This window comes from Macrobrachium nipponense, chromosome 42, assembly GCF_015104395.2.
Source record: "Macrobrachium nipponense isolate FS-2020 chromosome 42, ASM1510439v2, whole genome shotgun sequence".
In the NCBI taxonomy this organism is placed as follows: Eukaryota; Metazoa; Arthropoda; class Malacostraca; order Decapoda; family Palaemonidae; genus Macrobrachium; species Macrobrachium nipponense.
In genome coordinates, this window is record NC_061103.1 from 6,118,412 (window position 1) to 6,140,911 (window position 22,500).

Consider the following 22,500-nt stretch of genomic DNA (forward strand, 5'->3'; position numbering starts at 1 on the left):
AAGTAACCGGGACGTTTACCTCATCCTCCTCCTATAAAATCTCTAATTTATATATGCACATTGCGAATATACTCTCTCTCCCTCCCTCCCTCCCTCCCTCCCTCCTCCTTCCCTCCCTCCCTCCCTCCCTCTCCCTCTCTCTCTCAGCCGTTACATTTTGTTTTTATATATATATTATACACAGCTGCTTAGATATTCCAGAGTATCATGATAAAAGGATATTTGGCGACTGACTTCATCCACATGTGATATCTCCCCCAATAACCATATCAGAGTCAATGTTATCTGATGATGAATCACGCACACACACACACACACACACACACACACACACACATATGAAGAAACGAGACCTTATCGCCATATTTGCCCAGCTGACTTCACGCCAACGTGAAATTTTATTTTTCATAGAATTTGAGTCATAATCTAGGTGGCGAACACAAGGACAAAGGTACACATTTCAATTTTGTTTATTTATATTACAGAGTTTGATAGAGGTTGAAAAATCAAAATTACAGACGGAATTGTTATTTTATATTTATAACCAATCCTAAATACAGGGGAATGAATAATATTCCATACAAATACATACATTAGAAAAAAACTGTACAAACACGAACGCGATAATATGCGCATTCGCTTTTTCAAAAACAATACTTCAACGAAACATACTACGGCTACTATATATTTTCTAACCTGTTCCTTGACATCACAGCCCTTAGTATATACCACAAACATCTTCTCCAGCACTTTCCCGACCGTGTATCGAAGACGACGACGTTTCATCTAACACCTCAAAGCTTTTAAATTTAGCTAACAAGTTTTTCACTAACTTGTGCGAAGAGGTTGATGAAGCCATGGCGAGAGTTCACGTCTTGATGTGACAATCCTTCAAGTCATCCACACATGACTCATTTTATCAAAATCAGTATCACGTGACTAAACAGCTCCGATATCATTGTTCCTAAAATGTTAATAAGCCACCCACACACTCGCCATCTTGTTTTTCGCATGTCCCGCCCATCACCTTCCCACCCCCTCCTCCTCCTCCTCCTCCTCCTTCTTCCCTCCTCCTCCCTTTTTCCCCATATTTCGCCACGTTTCGATTTGCTTTTTAATGGCTATATTCCTTAACATCCAATCTTTAACCCCCGCCATTTCAATGAAGTAGCGATAATTCGAAATATTAGCAACGTGGGTTTTTTTATTCCCTTGAAATTCTCGAGCTATATCTAAAATATTATAACCTGCGAGCGGATGAGTTAAATCTCCTTCTTCATTCCATTCACCGTGTTAGAATCTTGTAAGTGCTTAACAAAAGCCGTAACGTATGACTTTTGGGGTTCTTTAAAAAATATTTGGAATAATACCTGTTAAATCGGGATTGCTCTTTTTGCGAGTCATGTCCCCTTTAAACTTGTTTTCAATGTAATGGGGGCGTTTACCACCTCCTCCCCTCCAGTCACTGCACCTACATTTTTCTATAGGAGGGGGAGGAGGAGGAGGAGGAGGTCCCGTGAGCGATATAGCCGGCATAGGTGGTTTTTGGATATTAAGGGAGACGTGTCCGCTACTACTAACAGCTGCCGTATCCAACTTGCCAGTACCCTCTAGGTTATTAATATCACCATCACAAACCTCTTTTCTATTCATTAACCTCTCATAGGTAATGGCAGGGATAACGTAAAACTCCTTCATTTTCAATTAAAAAGACTCCCTACCAAACTCGCAGCAATAGGCAATAAAAAACCGATAGAATAGTCCCCCTTTACGACTTTTCAGTATATTTTTCTTCTTAGATATGGACGTTGTTTTCAAGGACACAAGATGAATTTCTCGTCTACAATTTCTTAAGTGTTTAATAACTTCTTATCTTGAGTTAGATTACCACAAAGAAAATTTCTAAAAATTTCCGAGAGAGTAGACACCAAACCACCGTTTAAGATGGAATAACTTTACTTCTTTCACTGGGTGATAAACCAGAGATGAATAAAATAAAGTTTTTATTTTTTACGTATTAAAGGTTGCTTACGCTTCATATCCGTACAATTTGAGACTCATCAACCCAGGAATTGAATTGACTCGGATACCTTTCCAATGAACGTAATATTGAGTTTTATTATCTTTCCTCCTCCTTCCCCCAGAATAGTGATATCATACGTTTCTGGTAGATTTGTGCGAATTAATTCTTCACGATAAAATACGCCTTTATTTCTTCACCCGCTAAATCTTCCAAGAAGTATACGACCGGATTTTGCCTTGTATCCACTTTTCGGATTTTAAAAATTTCCAGAGTATTTTGAATTGTATATCCCCTCCTAAAAATTGCGTTTGCGACGCTCATCGGCAATACGTACAACGTCTCCAACATTCAAGAGCGAAATGGCGGGAGGATTAACGAGAACAGCCTTTTTATACATGCTCGAGAATTGACGTTCAAATGTCATCTCTATCCGTTAATGCGTGAACCTCTTGCGGGGTGCGACCAAACTTCTATGGGGGGTATGATTATAACTCTGAACAATGTCGCGCAAGACGTTAATGTATTTTAAGGTATTCTTATGTGAGATATCTATATATACGACCCTTAATAGTCCTTATGACTCTTTCAGCTATAGAGGATTTATTTCTCTCGAATAAACGCTATATAATTTTATATTTTTACTATCTATATATTCTCTGACGTGTTTGTTATAATATTCCCTACCCTCATCGCTATTCAAACGTGAAATTCCCAAAAATTCGGTAGATTCGATAACCTTCTTCAAAGCGCGACGCATAGTAACACCATCCTTCTTTTTCAAGGGAACGATTTGTAGATATCTGGAAACACGTCAATAAAGACTAGCAAATACCCCAAAACCCCATTATTATACCGAGCTAATTTGGACATATCAGCTAAATCGGTGCTCGCTATTACTCTCGGTTTGGGTGATATGATTTTTCTTCTGGGGAATTTTTTTCGAGTGACTTTATGCATGTGTAAGACTTTTGCCCACGTAAGATTCTTAACATTTTCACGAGTAATTTGGCTATTCAGATTTTTCGCTACTCTGAATAAAGAGTCCACCCCGCTGAAACTACCCACACCCCGTGCATCTCCGTACAAAGTTTTTAGCAGTTTTATCCGTCTTTATCCATATTGGTAAGCTATTTGATATTCCGTTTCACCCAGAATATTAGTTCGGAGCTGTAACAGCTCAGGTGTTGACGGAGCGAAGTCTACTAACAAATAACCGTAGCGGTTACGTGATAGGGCCTTTTTATATATGTCTGAAAAGGCTGAAGCTTTTTGACGGCCGAATAACTGCCGACCTAAAGTTTCAATTTGACTAAAATACCTGACTTTTTCATTGAAACCAAACATATTAGCTGCTTTAGCACTGAGTTTAATCGTAATTGAATCAATCATATCAACTTTGGCTGCTCCTGCATCGATATGTGCAATGCTCATTCTCTTCGTGTCATCATTCCATGAGAATAAACCATCCCTGCGGATAGCTCCGCGAATATGTTCTCCGTAAAATTCAGATAATTGTTCAATAATTTCCGTATTAAACGCTCTAGTCATGACATTCATATCACCACCCAACAACCGAAATGGACTTAAAATATACGTGTAAATGCGTTTCCCATCTGACTCATTATAGATCGCGTTAAATTGAATAGTAAAATCAACGTCTCCTGGTTTAATAGCGTAATATAATTTCGGGAGAATGACTCCCACTAGCCCCACTTCATATTCCACTCCTTTCGGTAATGATATAGGGACGGCTAACCTATTGGTAAATTTACACGCCCGATTTTCTGGAAATGTACCTATACAGGCATTGCTATTCACGTATATGATGTGATCGCTACACATGTTGAATGTAGACTGTATGACTAACAATGGGCATCGGGTTTATAATATATGTACATAAAAACCTCCACGTTCATGTTATGTCACACCTTATTCATGAATTTGTTATCACACAGATTGTCACGTCATTCAAGAAAATGTCCAAGCCTCTAACCGCCATGATGAATCATCCTCACCACCCTCCGATCCAGGTAAAATATTATTATTATTATTATTATTATTATTATTATTATTACTATTATTGCAGTTTTTGCAGTTATTATTATTATTATTATTATAATACACGTTCACTCCGGTGCTTATTTAAAATTATCTTTACAGATCCCTTCGCTGAAGACTTCCCATTAGATGAAGATTTGATGGGGAGTAATAATAATAATAATGAAGCATCGCGCGTTGGTGGAGGTGTAGGAACCAGAAGGGGATCTTCACTCACGAGGGAAAGAACGGAGGGTAATAAGGTAGTGAGTACCATTCATTATGCGGCTGCAGTAGGGTCACACATTGACGTGGCAATGAAGTTAAGTAGTAGCATAACCCGATTACGCGAAGATGTGCACAGTAACTTCCTCGAAAGAGGTATTCGCTCGGCTATGCTTATCTTGTGCGTTATTATCACCAGCGTGAGGATGCTAGGCGACATGAATGAAAAAAGTGCTTTCTATGTATGTACTCCACCCACCCTCACTACGATTGACTCGATCTATGACTCCCTGGAGGAGGCTATTGAGTTTATAGCTAATAACTTGGAAGAAAAGACTCAACCATACTGAGGGTTCGGGTTGGTGTATGACCTCGCTAGATAGGGTTGAACTTCATATCACGCGGCGTGAGTTAGTGAATATTAATAACTTCCAGGTGTATCCCAAGGGAGTCCGCGGTAGTGATCAGGTTATCAATATTTCAGTCCGGGTACAACTGTGTCGTTTTACAGCGTTAGAAGCGTACGTTGTACTGCGAGATAACCCTCCCACACGTATTAAAAAACCTCCCTCGTGTCTTAATGAGGAGGATGGGGAGGGGACAATTTAATATCAAACACTCGGCCAGATATGCCGTTGACCCATGACTCTTCAAAACATTAGAAAAGGGGAATAACCTCAACATATATCTGTATAAATTATGTGAATTATTCATGGGGAAACAGCGGAAAAAACATTGGACGGTACATCTAGCGAGGAAAGGTGGTAACCCCCAAAGCCCTCATTTGGTCACGTTGTTATTAATCACTGACGACCACGTCGCTTGATAAAGATTAAAGATATGTTTGTTTTGTTGGCATTCGTGAAGAAGTTCCGACACGGATTCAAGCAGGGGCAGGGGATTGAGCACGCGGGTGGTATGTGTTACAATTGTTTGACTTTGTTTAATAGTTCCACCATCCGTGAGGCGCACACACAGGCCTGTACTGCTCGAACCACTGTCGAATACCAGAACCCGGCCAATTTAAACAGTTTACTAAAGTTAAAGCTCTGCTGCCAATCTCGCACATGGCTTTCCTGGATTTTGAGGCGTATAATATTCAACCGAAGACCGGAGAAGACGATCCGAGAATAGTATCTCGACAGAAAGCTTTCGCTTACTGCTACGTGATCGTTGACGGTAGAACGGGGGAATATTGTACCCATAGACTAAGTCACGGAGAGAAATGCGTTGATGATTGTTTGCAGAACATGAACCGGGACTGGGCGTTATTGCGTGAGCAAAATGCGTGCGTATCCTTTACATATGAGTCCTGAATCCGCCCGTAAGTTTTGAAGCGAGCACTCATTGCGGAGGATGTAACGTCGAATTCAAGGCTGAGTCACGAAAATGCGACATCACGCTCATTTTGTGGCACGGGACAACTTTGTGTGTGCACTGTGTCACAGTGTAATTTGAATATGCAATTTAAGGAGCCAACTTTAACAGTGTTCGTACACAATTTGTCATATGACCATCGCCCTGGTCTTGAAGAGGCGGGGGCTCAGCATGATTTGAAATTCTGAAACGCGAGGGTAGTAAATTTTACTCGGGCCAGATCGGGCAATCTGAGATTCGTGGATAGCAACAACGTGATTAGGGGGACCCTTTCTAGTCTCGCCCTCGAGTCATATCAAACAGAAAGGTTCCCTCGAAATCGCACGTCAGTTGTTAACCCAGTATTCTCGGGATTGTCTCGATTTAGTTTTGGGTACGGGTAAACAGTACTACCCTTATGATTATGTGACGGGCTTCAATATCCTGCGAAAGCCCGGCATCCCTTCTCGAGAGTGTTTCGATTCGGAACTTACGGGAGAAACCCTTTCCAGCGGGGGCTATGCACACGTGGTCAAGGTTTGGAACGCCGCTAATTGCACCAATCTTCTAGATTATACCGTTTTGTATTTGTTAATGGATGTGGGATTATTAGCCGACGTTTTATTTTAGCTTGGAGGAAGGCTGCCATGGTGCAATTCGGACTAGACCCTGCCCGTTACCTGACTTCTACCTCTCTCTCACTCGATGCTTTCCTATATTCCTCTAAAACTTCGTCTCCCCTCATTTCGAATGGTGAACTCTATCAATTAATTTGTAAAACCATCCGCGGCGGTTTTTGTAGTCTAGTTCGAAGGCAATGCGTAGCTAATAATCCAGAGTTAAATCCCAGTTTTAGGTGGGTGATCCTCAATCGTACATATTATACGTTGACTTCACCAGTTTGTATCCCACAGTCATGAGTAAATACAAAATGCCCTTGGGTGAAATAACTGAACTTTCCCCTGTCGAATTAGAAAGTTTTGTCGCTAGCGATATTACCGCCATTGATTCACAGGGTGAATACGGTTATTTTATACTGCTCGATACCAAACCAGTTAGACGGGATGTTGCTCTACAGAACGGACGATCTCCCTCTCGCCATTCATCACATGAATGTGACTCACCAGGATCTATCGCCCTATAGTAAAAACCTAATGAATAAGTTCAAGGTGAAGCTACCCAAGAAAAATGTTTAAGTTGACGGGTACGCATTTACCCATGCGTAATCACTTGATCTGTCTTCCGTTATTACAAACGTTGATAAGGCTCGGTCTCGAAGTTGATGTAATAAGGAAAGAAAGTACAAATTCAACATGATTTTTATTTGAGGGAATATATTCTGGAGAATGCCGAAAGGCGTGCTAAAGAGACCGATCCGGACAAGAGGAACACCATCAAAATCATATATGAATGGTCTTTCGGGGTGTCACTATTAAAAAATTCATTGAATTATTCTACCCGAACTGTCGTCACCACCGGTGAAGCCTCTCTTCTCAGGAATGTGTCCAACACACGTACAAGTCTTTGGAAAAAATGGGTAACGACAGGTACATTATAAACCATTGCAAAGAGTCTGTTATGGCTGAATCCCCCGATTTATATCGGTTTCAGTATACTAGCATGGCGAAGGATATGATGTATCGGTTCTATTACGACGTTCTTTCGAAAGCAGTATGGACACCGAGTTCAGCTCCTTTATACCGCACTGACAGCTTGATCTTTTCCCTAGTGACTGATACCTCAATCGGGAACTGAAGGGTGTGCTCAACCCTACATGGATTTGAGTAATTTCCCCAAAACTCACGAATTGTATGATGAGTCACGTAAGGGGGAACTCGGGTTAGTGAAGGTTCAAACGGGGGCTGAACTCATGAGGGAATTTATCGGCGTTAAACCTAAAGTTTATTCGTATCTGACGGAAACTAGTCGTAGTAACACCTTGAAAGGTGTACAAAGATGCCGGCAAAAGAACCACCATTCCACATGACCAGTATCGAGCTGTAATCGAAAACGAATGAGATTACTTATACTCGTGTGCACAATTTGCAAAGAGTAGGAGGCACGATGTGTCCATACGAGCCAGCGAAAGGTATCTCTCTGTCCCTTTAGAGGACAAGAGATATTATGTGACACCTTATAAATCGTTGGCGTATGGACATCCAGACTTGGGGTGGAAGAGGGTATAGCGAGGAGGAGGGGGAGGGGAGGGGGAGGGGGAGGGGAGGAGGAGGAGGATCTGAGAGAGGGTAGTGGTGGCGCCGGTAGTTGCGGCAATCTCTCCAATTTTAAATATTCCCGCTCCTAGCACCTCGAGAATTCCTACTCCTCCTATTCCTCCGACCCTACATCCATCACGTCATTTCCCACGGGTGAAAGGATGTTAAAAAACGGTGAAAACGAATGAGAAGAGATAGTAAAATATACAATGTTAATTCCTCTCTCTCTTCGACGTCTTTGACTTCTCCTCGACGGGAAATGGTTTCACCCTCTCCTCCAGTTAAACGGGGGCGTATCACACCTTGACCGGGTGTCATAGTTTGTATATTTTACTATATATTTTATCTTATATTCATATATTTTAATATATTATATTGTATATAATGTATTTTTATTATATAATCATATACACAGTTAGTTTTTTATATTTTGAATTATTATATTTAATTTTTTATTATAGTTTGCATTTTTACTTTACGTTCTATTTTTATTATTGAGGAAAACCTGTATGTATTTCATTATGGAAATTAAACAAATATTATTGCCGTCAACTTCCATTCACCCTAATTATTATTAAGGCTTGTATATAAAAAGGAGCGCGTAAAGTACACAACTATAGTCTTAAACGCGCTAACATCATGGCCGCGACAGGTCCCTTCCCTGGGCAGTTGTTAGACCTGTTCGCTAATCCCGCTCGTATTATCATCGCGGGGGTTTAGGGGTTTAGTAACAGTGGCAAGTCAGTCCTATGTCAAAAAATCATTGAACTCTATGAAACGCATTTCCAATACATTTTATATTGCGGGGTTATCTGAACACCCCCCCCCTCGAAACGCATCCCTCAATAGGTCCCAAATTTAAAGTATCCAAAGAAATTTTAAATCCCTTTGATTACGCTGAAAAGGGCAGGGCGACGGGGTTAATAAAGGTCTATTATTCATACTCGATGATTGCTTCCTTGAGGCCAGTGATAATAAATTTGTCACCAACGCCTTCACAGCGGGACGTCATTCATCTATTTCAGTTATATTCATAACGCAGAATATGTTTCATTCGGGCAAGTTTAGTAGAAGTATAAGCTTGAATTGCTCACATTATATTCTAATGAAAAATCGTGATTTTAGTCCAAATTGAAACTTTAGGTCGGCAGTTATTCGGCCGTCAAAAAGCTTCAGCCTTTTCAGACATATATAAAAAGGCCCTATCACGTAACCGCTACGGTTATTTGTTAGTAGACTTCGCTCCGTCAACACCTGAGCTGTTACAGCTCCGAACTAATATTCTGGGTGAAACGGAATATCAAATAGCTTACCAATATGGATAAAGAACGGATAAAACTGCTAAAAACTTTGTACGGAGATGCACGGGGTGTGGGTAGTTTCAGCGGGGTGGACTCTTTATTCAGAGTAGCGAAAAATCTGAATAGCCAAATTACTCGTGAAAATGTTAAAGAATTCTTACGTGGGCAAAAGTCTTACACACTGCATAAAGTCACTCGAAAAAATTCCCCAAAGAAAAAGAAAAATCATATCACCCAAACCGAGAGTAATAGCGAGCACCGATTTAGCTGATATGTCCAAATTAGCTCGGTATAATAATGGGTTTAAATATTTGCTAGTCTTTATTGACGTGTTTTCCAGATATCTACAAATTGTTCCCTTGAAAAAGAAGGATGGTGTTACTATGCGTCGCGCTTTGAAGAAGGTTATCGAATCTACCGAATTTTTGGGAATTTCACGTTTGAATAGCGATGAGGGTAGGGAATATTATAACAAACACGTCAGGGAATATCTAGTAGAAAAATATAAAATTATATAGCGTTTATTCGAGAGAAATAAAATCCTCTATAGCTGAAAGAGTCATAAGGACTATTAAGGGTCGTATATATAGATATCATCACACATAAGAATACCTTAAAATACATTAACGTCTTGCGCGACATTGTTCAGAGTTATAATAATCATACCCCCATAGAAGTTTGGGTCGCACCCCGCAAGAGGTTCACGCATTAACGGATAGAGATGACATTGAACGTCAATTCTCGAGTATGTATAAAAAAGGCTGTTCTCGTTAATCCTCCCGCCATTTCGCTCTTGAATGTTGGAGACGTTGTACGTATTGCCGATGAGCGTCGCAACGCAATTTTTAGGAGGGGATATACAATTCAAAATACTCTGGAAATTTTTAAAATCCGAAAAGTGGATACAAGGCAAAATCCGGTCGTATACTTCTTGGAAGATTTAGCGGGTGAAGAAATAAAGGGCGTATTTTATCGTGAAGAATTAATTCGCACAAATCTACCAGAAACGTATGATATCACTATTCTGGGAAGGAGGAGGAAAGATAATAAAACTCAATATTACGTCATTGGAAAGGTTATCCGAGTCAATTCAATTCCTGGTTGATGAGTCTCAAATTGTACGGATATGAAGCGTAAGCAACCTTTAATACGTAAAAATAAAAACTTTATTTTTATTCATCTCTGGTTTATCACCCAGTGAAAGAAGTAAAGTTATTCCCATCTTAAACGGTGGTTTGGTGTCTACTCTCTCGGAAATTTTTAGAAATTTTCTTTGTGGTAATCTAACTCAAGATAAGAAGTTTATTAAACACTAAGAAATTGTAGACGAGAAATTCGTCTTGTGTCCTTGAAAACAACGTCCATATCTAGAAGAAAAATATACTGAAAAGTCGTAAAGGGGGGTGACTATTCTATCGGTTTTATTGCCTATTGCTGCGAGTTTGGTAGGGAGTCTTTTTTAATTGAAAATGAAGGAGTTTTACGTTATCCCTGCCATTACCTATGAGAGGTTAATGAATAGAAAAGAGGTTTGTGATGGTGATATTAATAACCTAGAGGGTACTGGCAAGTTGGATACGGCAGCTGTTAGTAGTAGCGGACACGTCTCCCTTAATATCCAAAAACCACCTACCTATGCCGGCTATATCGCTCACGGGACCTCCTCCTCCTCCTCCTCCCCCTCCTATAGAAAATGTAGGTGCAGTGACTGGAGGGAGGAGGTGGTAAACGCCCCCATTACATTGAAAACAATTAAAGGGGACATGACTCGCAAAAGAGCAATCCCGATTTAACAGGTATTATTCCAATATTTTTTAAAGAACCCCAAAAGTCATACGTTACGGCTTTTGTTAAGCACTTACAAGATTCTAACACGGTTGAATGGAATGAAGAAGGAGATTTAACTCATCCGCTCGCAGGTTATAATATTTTAGATATAGCTCGAGAATTTCAAGGGAATAAAAAAACACACGTTGATAATATTTCGAATTATCGCTACTTCATTGAAATGGCGGGGGTTAAAGATTGGATGTTAAGGAATATAGCCATTAAAAAGCAAATCGAAACGTGGCGAAATATGGGGAAAAAGGGAGGAGGAGGGGGGGAAGGGGAGGGAGGAGGAGGAGGAGGAGGGGGTGGGAAGGTGAGGGCGGGACATGCGAAAAACAAGATGGCGAGTGTGTGGGTGGCTTATTAACATTTTAGGAACAATGATATCGGAGCTGTTTAGTCACGTGATACTGATTTTGATAAAATGAGTCATGTGTGGATGACTTGAAGGATTGTCACATCAAGACGTGAACTCTCGCCATGGCTTCATCAACCTCTTCGCACAAGTTAGTGAAAAACTTGTTAGCTAAATTTAAAAGCTTTGAGGTGTTAGATGAAACGTCGTCGTCTTCGATACACGGTCGGGAAAGTGCTGGAGAAGATGTTTGTGGTATATACTAAGGGTTGTGATGTCAAGGAACAGGTTAGAAAATATATAGTAGCCGTAGTATGTTTCGTTGAAGTATTGTTTTTGAAAAAGCGAATGCGCATATTATCGCGTTCGTGTTTGTACAGTTTTTTTCTAATGTATGTATTTGTATGGAATATTAATTCATTCCCCTGTATTTAGGATTGGTTATAAATATAAAATAACAATTCCGTCTGTAATTTGATTTTTCAACCTCTTTCAAACTCTGTATAATAAATAAACAAAATTGAAATGTGTACCTTTGTCCTTGTGTTCGCCACCTAGATTATGACTCAAATTCTATGAAAAATAAAATTTCACGTTGGCGTGAAGTCAGCTGGGCAAATATGGCGATAAGGTCTCGTTTCTTCATATGTGTGTGTGTGTGTGTGTGTGTGTGTGTGCGTGATTCATCATCAGATAACATTGACTCTGATATGGTTATTGGGGGAGATATCACATGTGGATGAAGTCAGTCCCCAAATATCCTTTTATCATGATACTCTGAAATATCTAAGCAGCTGTGTATATATATATATATAAAACAAAATGTAACGGCTGAGAGAGAGAGGGAGAGGGAGGGAGGGAGGGAGGGAAGGAGGGAGGGAGGGAGGGAGGGAGGGAGAGAGAGTATATTCGCAATGTGCATATATAAATTTTAGAGATTTTATAGGAGGAGGATGAGGTAAACGTCCCGGTTACTTTGAAACAATTAAAGGGGACATGAGTCGCAAAAAACAGTGAACTGAGTCTATTTGGGGTCAGGGTGGGGTCAAGTTTTATCCCGTAGAGTTACGTGACATCACAGGGTAGAAAAGTGGAGTCAATTTGGGGTGGGGGTTGAATGTTGGTTTTTATTCCCTGAGAGTTATGTGACATCACAGGGGTAGGAAATGGTGGAGTCAATTTGGGTCGGGGGTTGAAAGAATGGTTTTATTCCCAGAGAGTTATGTGACGTCACAGGGTAGAATAGTGGAGTCAATTTGGGGTGAGGGGGTTGAAATGTTGGTTTTTATTCCCGGAGAGTTACGTGACGTCACATGGGTAGGAAAGGTGGAGTCAATTTGGGGTCGGGGGTTGTTTGGAAAGAATGGTTTTATTCCCAGAGAGTTACGTGACGTCACAGTGGTAGAATAGTGGTGATCAATTTGGGGTGAGGGTTGAAATGTTGGTTTTTATTACCAGGAGTTACGTGACGTCACAGGGGGTGGGAGGAAAGGTGGAGTCAATTTGGGGTCAGGGGCTGAAAGAATGGTTTTATTCCCAGAGAGTTACGTGACGTGTCACAGGGTAGAATAGTGGAGTCAATTTGGGGTGAGGGTTGAAAGGAAATGTTGGTTTTTATTCCCGGAGAGTTACGTGACGTCACAGGGGTAGGAAAAGGTGGAGTCAATTTGGGGTCAGGGGTTGAAAAGAAATGGTTTTATTTTCCCAGAGAGTTTACGTGACGTCATCAGGGTAGAATAGTGGGAGTCGATTTGGGGTTAGGGGAGGCCACGCCCCCTAATATGAGCTCATGTACGTACATGAGCTTGTAAGACAAATGAGTCAATTTGGGGTCAGGGGTGGCCACGCCCCCAGAATAGTGGAGGGTTGAAAGGATGGTTTTATTCCCTTATAGTTATGTGACGTCACAGGGGTAGAAAAGTGGAGTCGATTTGGGGTTAGGGGAGGCCACGCCCCCTAATATGAGCTCATGTACGTACATGAGCTGTAAGACAAATGGAGTCAATTTGGGGTCAGGGGTGGCCACGCCCCCAGAATAGTGGAGGGTTGAAAGGATGGTTTTATTCCCTTATAGTTATGTGACGTCACAGGGGTTAGAAAAGTGGAGTTCGATTTGGGGTTAGGGGAGGCCATGCCCCCTAATATGAGCTCATGTACGTACATGAGCTTGTAAGACAAATGGAGTCATTTGGGGTCAGGGGTGGCCACGCCCCCCAAAAAGAATAGAGGTTGGGTTTGAAAGGATGGTTTTATTCCCTTATAGTTATGTGACGTCACAGGGGTAGAAAAGTGGAGTCGATTTGGGGTTAGGGGTAGAAGGCCACGCCCCCCTAAATATTGAGCTCATGTACGTACATGAGCTTGTAAGACAATGGAGTCAATTATGAGCTCATGTACGTACATGGAACTTATCATACATATGGAGTCAATTATGAGCTCATGTACGTACATGAGCTTATAATACAAATGGAGTCAATTTGGGGTCAAGGGGTGGCCACGCCCCCCAGAATAGTGGAGTCTTATGGTGGGGTCAGGGTGGCCACACCCCCCAGACAAGTGGAGTCTATATGGGGTCGGGGTGGCCACGCCCCTTTTGGGGGTTTTGGGGGTTGCCCCGCCCCAGCCCCGGGGGTTTTGGGGGTTTTGGGGGCCCCCGTTTTTAGGCCTCACGTACGTACATGAGCCAATCAGGAGGGGGAGGGGGGTAGCCACGCCCCTTGGGGGGGTGGGGGGCGGGGGGTGGGGCTAGAAAAGTGGAGTCTATATGGGGTCTTTTCCTCTACTATTAATATCTACAGGAAAAGTAAATTTTACGACAGACAATATGTTTCTTTATTATTTCCATAAAAGGCGAATAATACATATTTTTCGTTTTTTATTAAATAAGGTAAAAATAATTTAATAAATTAACAAATATATAAAAACGTATTAAAATGCAAGAAGAATAGTATTAATGTAGTACTAATAATTGCACGTTCTTTTGATATCTTATAGAAAACATTTCTACCATCTATTTTTTTATTAGTTTCAATATCTAATTGCAATAACCACAATACGCTCTTATTAGAACAAATTACTTGCATGGCATTGGTTTTCTTGCGTCTGTAATATACTGAACGATGAGAGAGATGCGAATAAAGATTTAAGATTAGCGTCAATGAACAGTAACATAACCATACATGAAAACAAGACAAGGCGTGATCCGACCCCCAGCCTGCTCTGGCCACGTGCTAAAATCTACGGCCAAATAGAGCGCTGTGTCGCCACCGAAAATTAGAATAGATACTCCATTATTTTCTTATAAATAATTGTTCTGTAGTGTTTAATATGCTCATCATTTATTTTCTACATTTTGATTCTAATGAATAAATCATAAATATCTTGAAATTCCTGTATCTTTAACTCAAAGCGAAACACCTTTTTCAGATCTTTTTAGGCTTTACCATAGACCTTTCCTAACCCTCCAACAGCAATAGCAACAACAGCAAAGCGAAAATATCTAAAAATCTCTCCATTTTGACATTGAACTTGAGCACAGCCATTACTCCTGTGAACTCTTTAACCTCACCTTAGCTGCCTCCACCTGCAAGCACTCGATTGACGAAGCCTCCTGGGGGCGAGTGGCTGTGACCTGGGTTCTTGACACTTTTATAACGGGAGAAAGAAGAAGAACACCTGTGAAAAGCAACAGCACAGGTAGAATCAAAGACAGCAACGCGTGGAAGGTCTCGTACGAAGGATGGTCTTCTTTACGCACATGCGCCTCTGGATCACCGAGGAAAGTTTTTGTAGAATTAGGGTAGCAAGAGGTTTATATTTATCGATAGGTATACTCTTCCGAAAGCTGATGTAAGCAAGAGTTATTTTAAATGTTTAGCATCTATTGTCAGGGCAAGAAGATACAAAAGTTTGTTTTTGTGGTGATTGTGTCGTGTATAAATATCTCTAATGATGATATTCTTATGACTCATGTATTTACTATACTGCATATGTATACAGTATTGATTTGTTAATTGTCCTGACTTTAACATTCGGAGGCTACCATACATTTTAGGACAATTAACTCAGACTAGCCTATACATAACACTTCAAACCGTAGGCTAATATAAAGGTACCTCATAGGCCTAGGCTACTATACTTCTTGGCCTATTCTTAGCTGGAACTGGTACTTGACGTCGGAGACGGTCGAATCTTCATTGTTGTAATAAGGGATGAGGGAAAGGCTGGCTCCCGGTTTTTTTTTTTTATTTTTTTTTTTATTTCTTCTTAACAGTAGGTGCATTGTAAAAGCAGCTTATTCCTAGCTGTACTCCTTCAATACCAGTTAGAACCAACACCGATTCTTATACTGGTTCTCACATTGGACCCCTATACAGGTTCTTACACTGGACCCCTATACAGGTTCTTACACTGGACCCCTATACTGGTTCTTACACTGGACCCCTATACTGGTTCTTACACTGGACCCCTATACTGGTTCCCTGTAATACAAACAGTTCATTTAGGATGGCAATCTCGTGCCAAAGAGCATGCAGTCGTTAGGCCTTTAGGCTATGCTACTCATCCTAACTTTACTGTTACACATTTACTCTAGAACTGACATTTTTATAAACACATGGAAGACAAATTCACATCTGAGCCTACAGTTGATAGTACAATTGCAACAATATGCAAACTCAACATGGTGCAACTTATGTAACAGTACCATTACAATTCTTGGCAATTGGCAGTTATATCCAAGTAAAAGTATAAAGAAACGCTAACAAATGTTATGGCAACATATACATTATAAAATACGGTTACGCACTTACGTACGTACACTCGATCATAGACAATCTCAACTTCGAGTGGCTAACTTAACATCTTGATAAGATGAAAACCAATTCGGTTTTCCAGTCCACCAATTTCCATGAGTACTGTCATAAATGCTAAATGAATGATTTCCATAATTACATCTGATTTCAGATATGGACAGTTTACTATTCATAAAAGGGATTGTCCTTAATGCATATTATGAGTTCTCAACTTTATACTAAAATTGCCAGGCTACGAAAGTTTATTTTTGTAGTGATTGATTTCAGATATGGACGGTTTACCATTCATAAAATGGATTGTCTTTACTGCATATTATTAGGTAACTCATACTAAACAGATAGATAAATGCGCAGACAGAACTTAATTCGCCTTCACCTGTAGCTACTAATTTATGTATGAATTCAAATGACCGAAGGTTAATGGCACAAGATTTTGTAGAATTAATGGAGACTAAATCCTGTAATTAAATTCCACGTCTTACCTTGGACTGTAATAACGCTGAATGAAAGTATTTCACCTGACAATTATTTCCGTCATTTACATTTTAAAAATTAACGATTACGTAATTAAGCATCACAGTTATTTGACGCCAGTCTACATTTATTACTAATAAATGCCATAGTCTTCCACTTGACTCTGCACGTGACCGAAATATATTGCCTTCCACGTATAATAAATGAAGGTAAAGCTAGACAACATTTTATTAATATCAAGCACTGTATTATCCAATTTCAAAAGCAGTTTTTCACGTGGAAAACTGGTGAGGAATATTATTGAAGTTTTCGGGAAATTGAAGAACGAATATTAAATCTTCATCTTTGTCACGTGATCACTATGATAAATCATTAACCATAATAAAACTGACCTTGAAGTGAGTATCTCGGTGTTGATACGTTAAATGTACAGTATGTAATTTTTTATTCATATACTAAAGCAGAATACTGAATCACAAAAGTTGCACTAGTTATCCTTATTTAAAAATTTATAATTTTTGAGAAATTTCGTCACGAAAAATCACTTAATTTAGATTCTATCAAGTTTTCTTTCCCAAAAATTACAATGAATGACATAGACTATCAATTCTCTATGACAAATTACGATTAATTTTTTTGTTTTAGACGTTTTTGAATTTGAAAACAAACGAATGTACATATTATTTAAATTATTTTCCTTTTTTTCCTTTCATTAAACAAAACCCTAACAAGAAGAAAAAAAATAAATACTAACCTTAATTACTAAGAATTTTTTCAGAGCTTTTAAAATATGAAATCAATCGTGTGTAAATTTTCTTAATGATTTCCTTAAAGTGTTTTATTTTTCATTTAATTTTTCCATACATAAAATCCTGGGATGAAGAAATGTATAAATACGGACCTTAACTTTACTTCTGTTTATGCTGTCGACGAAACAGCAAACCTCGATCGAAAGCAGTGGGTTAGACGCAACATCTTTGCTCAGCTGGGAACGAAGTTTGTAGATAAACACACTCTCTCTCTACTCTCTCTCTCTCTCTCTCTCTCTCTCTCTCTCTTTCTATAGCCCGATGGCCATTTTCTTAACCTTAACAGAGGTTCAACTGGTGGTTCGTAGACTGGGACCAATCCACGAACCAGTGAGAAGTACCTACACACACACACACACACACACACACACATATATATATATATATATATATATATATATATATATATATATATATATATATATATATATATACACGTGTGTGCGATACAATCAAGTAGTACGTACTTTCTTAAAGGGCAAAACATTTCTACAGTACTATTAAGTCCTCTGGATTTTCCAAATCAAAGGAATGTACTATTGGTATTGTTGTCTTCACTTTTCCTACACACACACATATAAATATATATAGTATATATATATATATATATATATATATTAATATATATAATATAATATTAATCGTAAAAGCTGGAGGAAGGAATGAAAGGAGATGACCGAGCGCTTTCGAAGTATTTTCCACACCTCCTCAGGGTCAAGTGATGCAAAAATTCATTATTCGTTACAAAGACACCTCTGTGGCAGCAATAGATAAACATAAAAACTATCGTACTACTATTTAAAAACTAACTGTCTAAAAATGTTGTTTACAAGTGAAAAAAGATAACGATTTACATATTACTAGAGCTGATAAATCGAACACATTGGTCATCATGAACAATGTCGACTATAATAATAAAATGTTAGAATTACTCTCAAACCAAGAAACCTACCCAGGAATAAGTTTTTTGTTTGTTTGTTTGTTTGTTTGTATGGTGCTTTTACGTTGCATGGAATCAGTGGTTATTCAGCAACGGGACCAACGTCTTTACTTGACTTCCGAACCACGTCGAGAGTGAACTTCTATCACCAGGAATACACATCTCTCACTCCTCAATGGAATGGCCGAGAATCGAACCCGCGACCACCTAGGTGGAACGCTAATATCATACCAACCACGCCGCTGAGTAAGAAACAATCCTTCATATAATGTCAATGCTCATTTCAACAAAACCATCAAGGGTATTCTGAAAAACCTAAAGGAAATATTACAAAAGTTCATTACTGTAAATCCAACTCTTCCATATTTATATGGAGTTAGTTATCAAAACTCATAAGGAAAATAATCCTGTTAGACCCATTATAAGTTCGGTAGGCTCTTGTAGTTATAAACTATCGAAGTGGCGTGTTAACGAATTGTCTCCAATGCTTGGTAACAAATCAGGTGTGTCCGTGAAAAAAAGTGTGGATTTTATTGATAGGTTAAGAAGGTTTAATTTTTATTATGATTTTAAGTTGATCAGTTTTGACGTCAGCTCATTGTTTACAAAGGTACCTGTGGATGAACTACTTGAATTTATGAAAGAAGAAATGGAAAAATATACTTTCTCTTTAGAAAGGCCTTCTATGATTAAGCTGATAGAATTGTGTGTTAGAGGTTGTAAATTTATGTTTTGAGAAAAGTATTATGAACAAAAGTTTGGCATGGCAATGGGCAATCCGTTATCTCCATTACTTTGTAATCTTCACATGGAGTGTTTTGAAAGTAAGTACTTACCAAGGATGCTTCCTAAAGGTCCTATCCTATGGGTTAGGTACGTTGATGATATATTTTGTAATTGGCCTGTTGACAAAAATGAAGAGAACTTCCTAACAGCATTAAATACCCTAGTACCTTCTATAAAATTGACTTTGGAAACTGAAGTAGATAACAAGTTGGCGTTTTTAGATGTTTTAATTGTGAGGAATGATAGAAATTTTAGATTTCTTGTGTACAGGAAGTCTACAAATATAGATTCCTACATACATTTTTATTCTAACCATCGTCCGAAAACGAAGATGATGGTATTTTCGTCTAAGTTTTTAAGGGCACTGCGGGTCAGTTGCCCTGACCTCCTCGAAGCTGAGCTTCAGAAGGTCCGAGACATTGCAACAAGTCTTGAGTACCCTTGTGATTTTACTGACAGGGCTTTCTGTAGAGCAAGAAAAACATTTTATGAAGTTGGTCGTAAGAGTGATTTTGATGTGAAAAACCTTCTTGTTTTACCATACTGTAACCAGTTTATGGCCATCCCTGGGCTGTTGAGGCCATTTAATGTTAATGTCATTTTTAAGAACTATATACTTATGAACTTGTTAATCAGGAATTCCCTTCTACAGAAGAGTGGCTGCATATATGAGATCCCTTGCAATCAGTGTAATAAAATGTACGTGGGACAAAGTGGAAAGGATCTCAAAACAAGATTAAAACACCATAAATATAATGTCAGAACGGGGAATAATGCAAGCAGTTTGTTTCAACATATGAATGAGTGCAACCACACTATGAACTGGAAAGAAGCGAAAGAGATCATGTTCTGTAAAGACATCACAAAACGAAATATTGTCGAATCATGTATCATAAAGAAAAATCGTGTAGATTTCATCAACAGCAGCCCCGGCATGTACAAACTAGATGAACTACTTGTAAACAACATTTTTAGACAGTTAGTTTTTAAATAGTAGTACGATAGTTTTTATGTTTATCTATTGCTGCCACAGAGGTGTCTTTGTAACGAATAATGAATTTTTTGTATCACTTGACCCTGAGGAGGTGTGGAAAATACACGAAGCGCTCGGTCAACTCTTTTCATTCCTTCCTCCAGATTTACTACAGGAAATATCGCATGCTTTAGCGATAGTTCGTCAATATATATATATATAATATATATATATATATATATATATATATATATATATATATATATATAGTATATATGTTATAATATATATATATATATATATATATATATATATATATATATACATATATATACATATCTATACATATATATATATATATATATCTATATATATATATATATATATATATATATATATATGTATGTCTATATATATATATATATATATATATATATATATATATATCGATCATATCACATTACCGTGATTCATATACACACATCGAGCTACAAATGTCCTTTATTATATAATTCACTCTACCTCGGAATTATATATTTTCATATATGCTTAACGAAGGGGAATTTTATTAGGCGACATTTCTATTATCGCCTAATAAAATTCCCCTTCGGTTAAGCATATATGAAAATATATTAATTCCGAGGTAGAGTGAATTAGATATTAAAGGACATTTGTAGCTCGATGTATGTATATAATATATATATATATATATATATATATATATATATATATATATATATATATATATATATATATATACAATAAATATCACATATATATAGTACACACACATACTTATTATATATATATATATATATATATATATATATATATATATATATATATATATATATATATATATATATACATATATATATATATATATATATATATATCTATATATATATATATATATATATATATATATATATATATATATATATACAAATAAATATCAATATATATAATAGTATACACACATAATATATATAATATATATATATATATATATATATAATATATATATATATATGAATATAATACATAACAGAATTTTAAAAGAAACCAAGATAATATCGAGGAATTTCTTTGATTTGGGAAATCCAGCTTCCCATCTGGATAGAACAGCTGTTTTATATATAACTCTGCCAGGGACGCCACACGCAACTTGAGAGAGATCAAGGGAGCGAGGCTGTATAATTATTCAATTGAAGAGTCCCTTAGTTTGTTACTTTCTCTGCCAACGGGGCTGAAGAAGGGCGCCTCGACTTGTTTTGGGATTCGTGCGTCATTTACAGAATATTCAGTCGTCTGCAGATTGGATTGATGGGTAGCGGGACAATTTCCCCTCTCTCTCTCTTAGGTATTTTACAGCTTCCCCCACAAACCGGTCCCCTCTCTCTCTCATCAATTTTATTGCGTTCTTTGATATCCTTAGCAGCTGAGAATACCGTTGTTGGTAGTAAATTAAGGAAATGAAACCCTCGTCTCTCTCTGTATATAATATATATATAATTACTTTCTTTTGTTATTAAACTGACAGTAAATCAAGTCATTGTGGAAAACTATTCCTCCGTTTCAATTATATTTCCCTCGCATCTTAACTGTTAAAATCTACATCAATATAGATGATTAACTCTCATGGCATTTTTTGACCCACACTATAACATGAAAGTATTAAACAGGTGCCCGAGGAAAAAAAAAAACTAAATCGATTAAAATTTTTATTATTTAAAATATACAAACATTCCTTTTGTACTAAAAGACTAATGACTTACAAAGCACGCTTCCAGAGAACAGGATAACTTTTTATAAGAGAATAAAGGCTACAAAATCAAAAAGTTCTTTAATATGGAAAATTCATACTTGCAGCCGAGTGAGTAATGAATTTAGGTGTAATGATTAGGAAATTTGTTTTGAAAACTCGGCTGTTTTCGAGTACTGGGAATATTTTGCTCATTAAGCAACTTCGTAAACTAAGCAGTCTTGCCATAAAACACACAAAGAGGTTGAGAATTAAGGTCCCCTTTCCAGCCTATGCATCTGATCTTTTCTAAGTTATCAGTATTTGAAATACATTGATAATGACTAACATACTTTGACCTTTATATTCTAGCAAGTGATAGATGCTAATTGGATTGATATACATCCTATAGAACCTAAGATCATTGCCACTTTCAGTGACTGTTGGAGGAAAAACCAGACTAGGCTTCCAATTTTTCCATGAGCACTACAATTTCATTAAAAAAAAATGCTGTAATATCTCTTTCTCAAGTATATTTAAATTCCCAAAAAAGATTACCTCTTTACTGATATCTGTCACCAAATTTTAAATTCTGTCTTGTGTTAAGGTACAACAAA

General features: G+C 38.0%; 1 protein-coding gene across 3 annotated transcripts in view; it reads right to left on the reverse strand.

The window, feature by feature from the left end:
* Positions 1–21,849: 21,849 nt before the first annotated feature.
* Positions 21,850–22,500, reverse strand: part of LOC135212962 (kappa-type opioid receptor-like) — a 3,880-nt gene continuing 3,229 nt past the window's right edge. For all 3 annotated transcript variants that reach the window (XM_064246718.1, XM_064246717.1, XM_064246716.1), the window contains exon 2: positions 21,850–22,500. This exon is cut by the window's right edge and continues 1,730 nt beyond it. The gene's annotated coding sequence lies outside the window, so the exon portion shown is untranslated.